The sequence below is a fragment of the Galeopterus variegatus genome, unplaced genomic scaffold, assembly GCF_000696425.1.
Source record: "Galeopterus variegatus unplaced genomic scaffold, G_variegatus-3.0.2 Scaffold5976, whole genome shotgun sequence".
Classification (NCBI taxonomy): domain Eukaryota; kingdom Metazoa; phylum Chordata; class Mammalia; order Dermoptera; family Cynocephalidae; genus Galeopterus; species Galeopterus variegatus.
This window is the reverse complement of record NW_007732087.1, coordinates 97101-110720: the sequence shown is the minus strand read 5'-3', so window position 1 is coordinate 110720 and position 13620 is coordinate 97101. Positions and strand designations below refer to the sequence as shown.

The window sequence follows — 13620 nt, the reverse complement described above, 5'->3', positions numbered from 1 at the left end:
ACACTTAAAAACTGTTCAACATTAACCCATGGCCTTTAGCACAAAAAACAACTCCAAATCCAGAAATCAGTTTTTTGTTCCTAAAAACCCCACAGCGTTGAACTTGATCTTCACATCAAGCTGATATCTAATAAGAGACCCCTATCTAATCTGCAAGGGAGTAGCTGAAGCATGATCAATGCTGTGCGTCTTGTCTACCTGGGCGACGCAGGTGCACCTCTGAGGTCAGGTCCGTGAGATTCGGCCCTCACAGGAGGGTCCTGGTAGGGTGAGCTGGCAGCTTCCTCACCTTCCCCCTCGAAAGCTGTCCAATAAGCTCTTGGGAACTGACTTTTCCTGGGAAAAGGGAGCTGGTAAAGGTTGTCAGTGACAAAGTAAAAGTGAGAAGTTCAGCTCTCTGCTCTTTCGATGAACTGTGTAAAACATTTCTTTAAAAAAAAAACACAATGTTAAAACTATGAAGAAAAACTTCTACAAAATCTGGAGGGCTGCCTTTTTCTCAAAGGGTAAAGCTTGTGATGAGAAAAGAATCGAGGGCCCAGAGCTATAACTCTGCCCCAAAATGCAGAGTGATGCCCTTCAACATCCGTGACGCGTGCTGCTGAAGGAGCAGGAGCCCAGGGTGAGCGTGCGGTCAGAAGGGCCCGGCGCGCTCTCCTGCAGGGCAGGTGCCTGCCGTGCGCCCCACACTCTCCCTGCGGTCGGTGCCAGGTGCATCACGACCCTGCCTCCGAACCAGAGCTGCTTTCTCGACAAATTTCAATTTGGGAAGATGGTAAGTTATGCAATGGGCTCTTCTTTTGTTAAGACTGCTCCTTCTCCTTACTCAGAGCTCCCCACGACCTTTGCAGCTCGGATGGAGTCGTCTTTCTCAGTGCCGGGCGCCCTGTGCACGTCGTATTCTGTTCTTTGGTTTTGGGTGCAGATCCTAAGCGGGTCCATAAACTTCCTGATGGCCTCCCCTGAGCGTCAGAGCACAGGGCTTTAATAGCTTGCCTGGAAACAGCCGGTCTGCTATGTACCTCAGAAGACGGGTCTCTCCGAACGGCCGGGTGACTATTAAAACGCTTTTCTGGAGAATATGGTCTTTTCCCTAGTCGCTGGCGGAGATATGATTTAGTACTGCTGACTGGTGGCCGCGGACGTGAGAGCTGAAGCTTTTCATCTAACAAATGTCACATATCTGCGCATTTCCCAGGCGGCGACTTCTTACCAGTTTGGTTTTTGATATTGCTCGTGGATGTATATCGGCTGTCGTGGAGTTTCCAGTATTTTTCAACTGAGAATCCACTTCATCGGCATACATGGTCATTGTCATACTTTTCTGTGGTGAAGGAGTGGAAATCATTTTCGGTCCCACATCACAGCCGTCTCCTCCGAGCCCGAGCCGCTGGCACTGCACCTGCCCCATGCGCTCTGCTCCCGGGACCGCTTGGGAACTGCAGCTCCTCTCGCGGCTCTACCACCACCCTGTCGCCTGCGTCCGTGTCCTGGTCGTCCTCTTTCCTTCTTTTTTCTTCTTCCCGCTCTCCCTCCCTACCGTCCATCCTCCTCCTCAGTGTGTTCCTCAGGAACCTTCACTAGTCGGGAATGTCGGTGTTTGTGCCGCCTAAGCTCAGTCATCCCCAGTCAGGACTCTCTTCTTGAGCACATTCCGCTGAATGTGACAAGAATGGCATCTTCACTTCCAAAAATTGCTAAGAATTCCTTTCATTCCTTCATAATTCGGCATCCCATATTTCACGTAATACTGACTTCTAAAGGTTCCAAGTTCCTTTTTGTCATCTTTTGTAGCAAATCTCATGAACAACCTACTTGCTTTACCAGGTCTGCTGGCTGGACGAAGGTAATCTCCCAGCAGAGAGTCCCCCGGTACCTCAGACAAGGTGTCCAACTCCACATCACTTGAGTTACTTGAGTTCTCATTTCCAACTTCGCCTTCAGCCTCATCGATATCTGAGCTGCCTTCCTTCTTGTCTTTTTTACTTTTCTCAGATGACTTGTCCTCATTGCTTCTTATCTTATCCTGGGCCGGCCAAGAGCTCATATAAAGAAGGGCTCGGGTGGCTGTCATTTTATCCAGCCGAACCGCATCCCAGGAGGTATCACACGCCCATTCAATGTGAGTCCCGCTTTAAATAGGGAAAGATTCCCTGGGTACTGATCGCCTCTACTGCACAGAGGCAAATTGTCTCCAGTCTCAGTTTGAGGATTACTTTCTTCTTCGTGTCTCCCTCTAAGGCTCTATTTCTCTGGGCAAGATTTACTTCTGACCAAAAATGGAAGCGCTTGGCTCACTGTTCTTTCTCTTCAATTGCTTTCTTAGAGGTGACATGAATTCTAGTGACTAAGCTGCCAGCCTTGTTTTCCTATCTTCTGCTTGAGCCCAGGATCAGTTCCTTCAGCACGCACCCCACTGTCATGATCTCCAGTTCACCCTCCTCCACGTCCAAGGGCTGGGTTCTCCTGGTCTACACCAGACGCTGTCTCAGGTGACCAGAGCCCCAGGGCTGGCCCCTCTTGGTCCTCCACCTTCACTGACACTTGCAGGCCAAAAACCCACCCCCCACACCCCTGTTTTCCTTTTTCTTGAGGAACGTGAAATACCTAAGTCAGTATCACCAGAAAATGAAGGTTTTATTTTTCAGTGGCCAATAAATGATACTTTGGGTACATGTGTTTAAAAAATTAGTACTAAGAATGATTTTTTCTTGTCCCTGTTTAGTCATTAAAGCAAACCCTAAAAAGTTATGACAAGGAAATCAGAAAACCAAATAAGTTCCATAATTGCAGCTTTAAAAGTATTCAAGTTAGAAAAACAGAGTGCTTTTGCTTGAAGCTCAACTACCCAAATCCATTTAAAGAAATGATGTTTTTAACTGAGGTCACTAGAGTCCAGTTACATTGATACCCCCTCTCCCCAAAACTGAGAAGCAAATAAACAACCAATAAAGAAATAAAGTAAAATAAAAGTTTCTTGATATATACATAAAAGTGGCAGAGAAGTGAGTCAAATGCTAGAATCATTCATGCCTAAAAAAAAATTTTCTTGTTTATAATTGAGACCTTGTTTTCTTCCATGTTGAACAAGGGCCTTTATACTAACAATTGTTGAAAAGTGCAGGTAGAGAAAAAAGTTAGTGGGCCAGAACGTGAGACTTTTGGTGGCCTTGAAGCTACAATTAACCAGCCTTTTGCTTCTTCTAAAATGGCAAGTAGTAGTAATGCTAGAAGATGAGAATCTATTTGACCAGGGTTAATAATAGAGAGGAAGATTATCTCATATCTACCAGAAGTCTTAAACATCTGGAGTTGTTCAATTTAGTTCACATGGGCAATAAAATGAAAAATCTGGTGTACAGTAATTTAGTGGCTTCCCACTTCATCGTGCACTCCTTGTATTTTTGCAATAGATTTGATATGTGTTTTTATTTTTCAATGCTAAATGGTGTTCATTATATAAATGAAATGAGCCTCTTGGTGACTATGTAGACATTGTTTCTACAACCTGCCAAAAATTAGCTGAACAACTGCCATGAGTGATGATGGGGAACTAAGTCCTTGCATATGCTGAAAAAATATTAAAAATAAATTCCATGTGTATTGCATGTCCTTCAATTCACAGCTGGTTAAGCCATTAAAAGTACCACATTTTTTCCAATTTGCTTCACACTGAATGGGATTTATGAGTATATATATAAAACTAACATCCATTTCCCCTCTATTATTCAAATTCTAATTGTCTTGTTTTCAATTTCCAGGACTACAACATTAACTCTTTCTCCCTTTAGATCTCTATTTTACACCACTATGTTAATTATTTGTTACTAAGTCAAATGGATGATGGGCTAGGGAGTGGAAAAATGGTAAAAATAATGGGTGTAATAATTTATCAGCAGCATTAATAAAGAACGTGTGACATAGGAAGTTGACAGGTAGGTAGACAATAGACAGATGGATGGATAGACAGATGAGAGACAGAGACAAAGAAAGAAAGAGAGATTTCACACACATGCATTTATATACGTGAATACCATCAATCAACTCATGCTTTAGGGCAGGGACTCTTCCTTCCTGGTTCCTCTCATATGTTAGTTTTATACTTTTTAACTTTCAATGCTTTATATATTGAACCAGTTGGTTTATTTATTGGTCTCTTTCTGTCTTTCATGATCATGAAGTTCCTTTCATTTTTTAATCCAATGCCCAATTGTACCCATTTATCAAGTGTTTTCTTAGAAGATCAAGGTTCAGTTCCATTTAATGGCTCCTCGTTGAATAGCTATATAACTTCAGATAGGTCAACTTACCTTCCCCAAGTCTCAGTGTCTTCATTAAAAACTGAAGTTATAATAACACTCATTTATTTACCTCACAAGAAGCCTGTAGGAACTGTATAGATGGTAAATGTAAAAATTCTTATACGGTGTACTTAAAATAAAGGAATTATTAGAAGCTAAGACCACACACAAGCCAGTTATAAAACAGGCTATTTTAGTCCATTCAATGAGCAATTCACACACATTTAACAATCAGGCAAAGAGTAAAATATTAATTTGGTTTGGTTTCCTTTGTTTGCCAAACATAATTTTTTACATGTGTTAAAATGTGGATAAATTAATCAAGCATCCCTTGATGACTATGTACTTGAATGATGTCTTTTCTACTAGCTCTGTTAGAAGAAATTCCTTAAAGGATTCATATTAGAATTACAGTTTTGCTTCAGCTCTTGATATTACAATAAAATGTGATTATTTTGTTTGCTTTTTTTAAATTAAAGTTTTAAACATCAGTGTGTGCTTTAATTTGGTGTATATAGATTAACTTATAACAACATATGCATTAAATAAAACTGATTTTGACAAAGGATGATTGTAGATATCTAAATAATGCAATTGAAAAAGTGCAGTACTCATTCCTTTAATCAAGTAATATCTCTTAAAAATGTATTTTCCTAAGAAAGTTAATCTTAATTGGTTCATACATTGTTTAGTTTCTATCCTTCAAAATGAAGACCTTAAATTTGAATATACCATAATAGGAGTCGGAATATAAAACAAAGGGGAAATAGCTGTTCTTAATTTAATCAGATAACAAACCAGGGTTTAGAGTACTATCCACACATGAAAAAATATAAGTAGGCATTTAGGAAATAGGGGGGAAATGGACAACCTTAATATTTTGAGACCCAAGACATTTGCGTATTTTTCACAGGTGTTTTGAGAATGACAAAGATTTGCACATTTTTTTTATATTAAAAACAATTTCAGTTGCCAAGAGGAATATTTGTAATTCCCCTACCCTCATAGGTAATGTAAAGTTTCTTGGAAGAAACAGAAATAATCATTCTGTGTTTTATAATAATTGCAAAAGCCATAAGATGCAGCTTGTTTTTCTGAACATATTATAAGTTTACAAATACTGTTATAAATAGAGAATTCAAATCATTACAAAGCTGTGTACTTTTTCTAGTTCTTAGAAAAATACAAGAGCTTTATTATGCTAGTACCTATCTAGTCAGTATATTAAGCAGGAAAAATAGGAAGGCTGTACAGAAACTACTATGAGGTCAAATTAACTTGTAAATATGCTTTTTAGTAAAGAGAAACACCTTTTATATGTAGGGCCTGGTGATAAAGAACAGAAGGGAAAATAATATTTATGTCAAATATATTCTTATAGTATCCTTGATGAATTAACTAAAGCTATTTCTTTCTCTTTTTTAATTGTTTTCATTATTTCATAAATTCTTTTAAACTCATAACATAACTAGTATTTCTTAAGGCAGGTAGCATAATTTTTGTTTTAAGCTAGTAGGCCAAAAGATATGTGTGCCATCAAGAAAGTTTTGATATGTTCTCATAAGAGATGACCTGGCCTAAGCAATTGGTTGTCAGTTTTCTCCACTACAGTAATGTCAAAAGGTCTGCAAATTCTCTAGCTAATTGCTAAAGAATACTTGTCCTAATGAATTCAAAACCTCCAAAAGAATATTCACAGAATTAATTCTGATTCCATATTATGCTTCTCAGTTAAGTATCCAAGCTCAGAATGACATCATCTCTGAGGATTTCATGACCCATGGGGGAAGATTGCCATAGTAGGAGCTGGTGAAATTTGTTATAACTGTATGAAGATATAAGTAGTTCCACTTAGTAAGTGCATATTATTTTAATTAAAATATTCTGAAAGTTGAGCCCAGTTGAGTGTACCCCATCAGGGAGGCCCGAGATCCATGGAGACCATATGCCCAGCAGTGCCAGCACACGACTGAGCAGGTAGGCCTTGCTGCCGCCGACTCCATCCCTAGCCTGGCTGAGTGTGGGCTGACCAGAAAGGCATCTCCCTGGAGAGGCTCAAGACCTGAGGCGGCCATGCACCTGAGGTGCCAGTGGGCGACTGAGCAGACACTGAGGCAGCAATGCCAAATTGTCAGGCCCAGCAGTATCCTAGCCAGACAATAGTGTCACACCAGTGGACCATGGAATCCCTTGCCACAATGACTAAACATCAAAGGAAAGATACCAGAAATATGAAAAATGAAGAAAGTACACCACCAAAGGGTAATAAATCTCAGGCTCTAGATCCTATAGAACAAGAAGCCCTTGAAATGTCTGACAAGGAATTTTGAGTGATAATTCTAATAAAACTAAATGAAATACAAGAAAACTCAGCTAGACAGCATTATGAAATGAGGAAAAGTATACAGGACCTGAAAGAAGAAATGTACGAGGAAATCAATGCCCTGAAAAAGAATGTAGCAGAGCTTGCCAAGCCGAAGAATTCACTCAACAAAATAAAAAACACAACAGAGAGTTTAACCAGCAGGCTTGCAAAAACAGAAGAGAGAACTTCTGATCTTGAAGATCAGCTGTTTGAAATAACACAGGCAGACAAAAAAAAAAAAAAAAAGAATTAAAAACATTGAAGAAAATCCGAGAGATATCATACAACCTTAAGTGCTCAAATATCTGAGTCATGTGTATTCCAGAAGGGGAGGAAAAAGGAGAATGCATTGAAAACATATTCAACAAAATAGTGGCAGAAAAATTCCCAGGTACAGGAAAAGACACATATCTTCAGACTCGGGAAGCTCAAAGATCCCCAACTATATTCAATCCAAAGAGGTTTTCTCCAGGACATGTTATAGTCAAATTGGCAAAACTCAAAGACCAAGAGAGAATCTTAAAAGCTGCAAGAGAGAAGCATCAAATCACCTATAAGGGAACCCCAATCAGAGTAATATCAGACTTTACATCACAAACCCTAAAAGCCAGAAAGGGATGGGATGATATATTCCAAATACTAAAAGACAGAGATTGCCAGCCAAGAATACTCTACCCTGCAGGGCTATCCTTCCTAAATGAAGGGCAAATAGTATATTTCTCAGACAAACACACACTGCGGGAGTTCACTACCACATGACCACCCTTAAAAGAAATTCTAAAGGGAGTACTGGGTTTGGTACTTGAAAAATAACTACCATTGCCATAAAAACCCAAGAAATATCAAAACTCACTAGTAAAATTAAAAGGCCAATGATGGAGAGGAAAAAAAAATGTTTATCTACAACCCAAAGAACCAACAAATACAAAAGACAAACAGTAAATCAGAAAGAAAGGAACAAAAGACACTTAAGACATCCAAACAAAAATCAATAAAATGCTAGGAGTAAATCAACACTTTTCAATAACAGCTCTTAATATAAGAGGATTAAATTCCCTAATCAAAAGACACAGACTGGCTGACTGGATTAAAAAGGAGGACCCAACTATATGCTGCCTTCAAGAGACCCACCTCACCTGTAAGGACTCACATAGACTAAGAATGAAAGGGTGGAAAAAGATTTACCATGCAAACATAAAAGAAAAATGAGCAGAAGTAGCTATTCTTCTATCTGATAAAATAGACTTTAAACTAAAAACCATAGAAAGAGATAATGAGGGCCACTACATAATGATAAAATGATCAATCCATCAAGAAGACATAAAAATCATAAATACATATGCACCCAATGTTGGAGCAGAAAGATTAATAAAACAAACTCTACTAGACATAAGAAAGAAATAGACACTAATACCATAATAGCAGGGGACCTGAACATCCCACTGTCAATATTGGAAAGATCATCTAGGCAAAGAATCAGCAGAGAAACACAAGATCTAAACAACATACTAGACCAATTGGACTTCGCCGATATCTACAGAACATTCCATCCAACAACCTCAGAATATTCATTCTTCTCATCAGCACATGGATCATTCTCCAGGACAGATCACATTTTAGGTCACAAAACAAGTCTCAATAAATTAAAAAAAAATAGAATTATCCAATGTATTTTTCAGACCACAGTGGATTAAAATTAGAAATCAATAACAAACAAAATTCTGGAAACTATACAAACACATAGAAATTAAACAGCATTCTACTTAATAACTTGTGGGTCCAAGAAGAAATCAAATAGGATAAAAGAATTTGTTGAAACTAATGAAAATATTGATAAATCATACCAAAACCTGTGGGATACTGCAAAAGCAGTAGTAAGGGGGAAATTTATTGCATTAAATGCTTACTGCAGAAGAATGGAAAGATGGCAAGTGAACAACCTGACTCTTCACCTTAAAGAACTCAAAAAATAAGAACAATCCAAACCCAAAGTTAGCAGACGGAAAGAAATCATTAAGATCAGAGCAGAACTTAATGAACTTGAAACCTAAAAAAAAAATACAAAAGATCAACGAATCAAAAAGTTGGTTTTATGAAGAGATAAATAAAATTGACAAACCATTAGCACAGCTAACTAAAAAACGAAGAGAGAAGATCCAAATAACAAAAACTAGAAATGAAAAGGTGATATTACATCTGATACATCTGAAATACAAGGAATCATTCGAGACTACTATAAACAACTATATGCCAACAAATTTGAAAAGCTGGAGGAAATGGGAAAATTGCTGGACACACACAGACTACCAAAACTGAGCCAAGAAACTGTAGAAAATCTGAACAGACCAATAACAATAAAGGAGATTGAAGCTGTTATCAGAAGGCTCCCAACAAAGATAAGCCCAGGCCCAGATGGATTCACAGCAGAATTTTACCAAACATTCAAAGAGGAATTGACACCAATTCCCTGCAAACTATTCCAAAATATTGAAACAGAGGGAATTCTCCCAAACTCATTCTATGAAGCAAACATCATCCTGATACCAAAACCACCTAAAGATACAAGTAAAAAAGAAAACTACAGGCCAATATCCTTGATGAATATAGAAACAAAAATCCTCAATAAAATACTAGTTAATAGAATACAGCAACACACAGGAAAAATTATACACCACGATCAAGTGGGATTCATCCCAGGGATGCAAGGTTGGTTCAACATATGCAAATCAATTAATGCGATACACTATATCAATAAAATCAAACACAAGGACCATTTAATCATCACTACAGATATTAAAAAAGCATTTGATAAAATTCAACACTCATTCATGATAAAGACTCCCTACAAGTTAGGTATAGATGGAAAGTATCTCAACATAATTAAAGCCAGATATGATAAACCCACTGCAAATATCATCCTGAATGGGGAAAAGCTGAAACCTTTTACTTTAAGAACAGGAATGAGACAAGGATGCCCACTCTCACCACTTCTATTCAACATAGTGCTGGAAGTACTAGACAGAGCAATCAGAGAAGAGAAGGAAATATAGGGCATTCAGATTGGAATGGATGGAGTCAAACTGTCCCTGTTTGCAGATGACATGATCCTGTATATCAAACAGCCTAAAGCCTCTACGAAAAAACTCTTAGAGTTGATAAAGGATTTCAGCAAAGTAGCAGGATACAAAATCAACACACAAAAATCAGTAGCATTTCTATTCTCCAATAGTGAACATGCAGAAAGAGAAATCAAGAAAGCTTGCCCATTTACAATAGCCACCAAAAAAATAAAATACTTTGGAATTGAATTAACCAAGGATGCGAAAAATCTCTATAATGAGAACTACATACCACTGCTGAGAGAATTTAAAGAGGACAAAAAAATATGGAAAGATATCCCATGCTCTTGGATTAGAAGAATCAACATTGTGAAAATGTGCATACTACACAAAGTGACATACAAATTCAATGCAATTCCCATCAAAATTCCAATGACATTTTTCTCAGAAATGGAAAAAACTATCCAGACATTTATATGAAATAACAAAAGACCGCACATAGACAAAGCAATTCTGAGCAAAAAAAAAATAAAGCTGGAGGCATAATACTACCTGACTTTAAACTATACTACAAAGCTATAATAACCAAAACAGCATGGTACAGGGATAAAAACAGACATGCTGATCAATGGAATAGAATAGAGAATCCAGAAATCAACCCACACACCTATAGCCATCTGATCTTTGACAAAGGCACCAAACCTATACACTGGGGAAGAGACTGCCTCTTCAGCAAATGGTGCTGGGATAACTGGATATCCATATGCAGGAGATTGAAACTAGACCCGTACCTCTCACCATATAATAAAATGAACTCAACATGGATTAAATAATAAATATACACCCAGAAACAATAAAACTTCTTTAAGAAAACTTAAGAGAAAGACTTCAGGAAGTAGGACTGGGCTCAGACTTCATGAATATGAACCCCAAAAGCATGGGCAACCAAAGGAAAGATAAATAAATGGGATTATATCAAACTAAAAAGCTTCTGCACAGCAAAAGAAACAATTAACAGAGTTAAAAGACAACCAACAGAGTGGGAGAAAATATTTGCAACATACACATCTGACAAGGAATTAATATCCAGAATATACAAAGAACTGAAACAACATTACAACAAAAAAAACAAGAAAACCAATTAAAAGATGGGCAAATACCTAAATAGGCATTTCTCAAAGGAAGATATATGAATGGCCAACAGACACATGAGAAAATGCTCAACATCACTCAGCATTTGGGAAATGCAAGTCAAAACCACACTAAGATACCATCTCACTCCAGTTAGGATGGCTAAAATCCAAAAGACTCTGAATGATAAATGCTGGCGAGGTTGCGGAGAAAAAGGAACTCTCATACATTGTGGGTGGGACTGCAAAATGTTGCCGCCTCTATGGAAAATGGTATGGAGGTTCCTCACACAATTGCAGATAGATTTACCATATGACCCAGCTATCCCACTGCTGGAAATATACCCAGAGGAATGGAAACCATCAAGTCGAAGGCATACCTGTTCTCCAATGTTCATCGAAGCACTCTTTGCAATAGCTAAGAGTTGAAACCAGTCCAAATGTCCGTCATCATATGAGTGGATACAGAAAATGTGGTATATTTACACAATGGAATACTACACTGTTATAAAAAAGAATGAAATACTGCCATTTGCAGCAACATGGATGGACCTAGAGAGAATTATTTTAAGTGAAATGAGTCAGGCACAGATAGAGAAATATCACGTTCCCATTTATGTGTTGGGAGGGAGGAGGAAGGGAGGTTTTGGTAATTGGCCACAATAATCAACTACATTGTAAATTGACAAAATAAAATAAAATTCCAAAAAATTTTTTAAAAAATTTTAAAAAATAAAAGAAAAAATATGCTTTGAAAGTTGTCACTAGGTTGAAATTTGTCCAAAGAGAAAAATTCAAGACTCATGTGACCTAAAATTGAATCTAGAGAGTTTTCCTGATTTTAAACAATATATAGAGATATAATTTTGTCTTTATATAAAAAAAATAAATTTATAAAAGGCTAAAGCAAAAAATGTATGGTTATTACTTGGGCCTTTAGTTCACGAAGTTGGGATGAATGAGTTGCTTCTGGTAAACAAAGTTCAGAAAATTCAGAATTGTGTATACATGGAATAGAGTAGTCTTGAATGTCTGCCTGGGTATTCCGTCTGGCTCAGTGAAACTGAGGCCTTCTCATTTGACACAGTTTTTATTAACTGCTGTCGTATTCTGTAGTGCCCAGAATGTATGTGGTTTTGACAAATATTCTCCCCAAAATGCCCCAGAATAAATATGAGAAGACCATTTAATAGGCATGGGTTTCTCCTGATAGACAATGCCATTAATTTTTACACTTGATTATTCCAAACTCTGGAAATGCTAATATAAAAACACCATGACTACTAAGGTAATTTATGGGGAAAAACTATCATAAAAATGACAATGGTTTGTCTTTATTGTATTAATAGTATCATAAAGATCAATTGATAATATATACTAAAGTACAAAATAAAAAAAAAACTAATTAAATATTGGGAATTTAAGTAAAGCAGTACCAAGATAATGCACTATTTATTATGGTTTACCAAACCATTAATAGTCCTTGGTAGGCCGGAGCCCATGGCGCACTCGGGAGAGTGTGGCGCTGGGAGCGCAGTAGCGCTCCCGCCGCGGGTTCGGATCCTATATAGATGACCGGTGCGCTCACTGGCTGAGCGCGGTGCAGCTGGTCTCAAAAAGGACAAAAAAAAAAAAAAAGTCCTTGGTAGATGATTTATCATCAGGGAGGTACAGACTGGGAAAAATAGACTAGATTTATGTAGCTAGTCATTTACTCATCATAGTCAAATCTCACAGGGCACCGGAAGTTTAGAAACAAAATTCCGGTCTATTGTCTAATTTTTGTAAGGGAGTTAGTGCTTCCATTTTATTAAATGCTTATTTTGGAATTCTGTTAAGGCTAATTTTATTTAATACTCCAATACTCTACAAAAAAAGGTCCTATCAATATGATCCAGCAATCCCTCTTCTGGGTATATTTCCAGAGGAATGGAAATCATCATGTCGAAAAGATACCTGCACTCCCATGTTTATTGCAGCTCTGTTTACAATAACCAAGATATAGAACCAACTTAAATTCCATAATAGGTGATTGGTTAAGGAAATTGTGATATATATACACTATGGAATACTACTTCTCCATAAAAAAGAATGAAATACTCCCATTTGCAACAACATGGGTGAACCTGGAAAAACTTATATTGAGTGAAACAAGCAAAGCACAGAGGAATAAATACCTCATGTGCTCACTCATATGTGGGAGCTAAGAGAGAAAGGAAGGCAGTAAAGAAAGACCACAGTAGTGCCGTGATCCAACAGAGGGAGGGAACATTCCTAGGGCTACAAATTGGAGTTGAGGGGAGAGTGGGAGGGGGAGGGAGATTGAGGGATAATTGGGAGGGTACAAAGGGTACAAAAGTCATTTCTGGTAATGGATATGCCCCCAGTATTAATCTGGCCCCCCACATCATGGGCAGGACAATCATCTTTGTATCTCATGAATATTTGTAATAAATAAATAAATAAATAATAATTGATGTGAAAAAAAGTAGAGAAATTGAAGTTTAGACTAGATTGTCTAATTATACAGGATTCATAAAGCTGCAGAGCAACACTCAGACCAAGAATTTAATGATTCCAAACCATGTTTTGTTCATTCAAATGTTGGCAGGTGAATGAGCCTACATATGAGGAGTAAACAAATATACTTCATTTCAAGTTAAAGATCAAGGGTACTGGGATACTAAGTAGGAAAATGTTGGCCAGGGGCGGAGAGAGAGAGAGTGCAGGGTTAATCTTATTGATTAAAGAATTTAAAGTCATGA

General features: G+C 37.7%; 1 pseudogene; it reads right to left on the bottom strand.

The window, feature by feature from the left end:
• Nucleotides 1-716: 716 nt before the first annotated feature.
• On the bottom strand, nt 717-11253 carry LOC103605665 (annotated as a pseudogene).
• Between the last annotated feature and the right edge of the window lie 2367 nt (nt 11254-13620).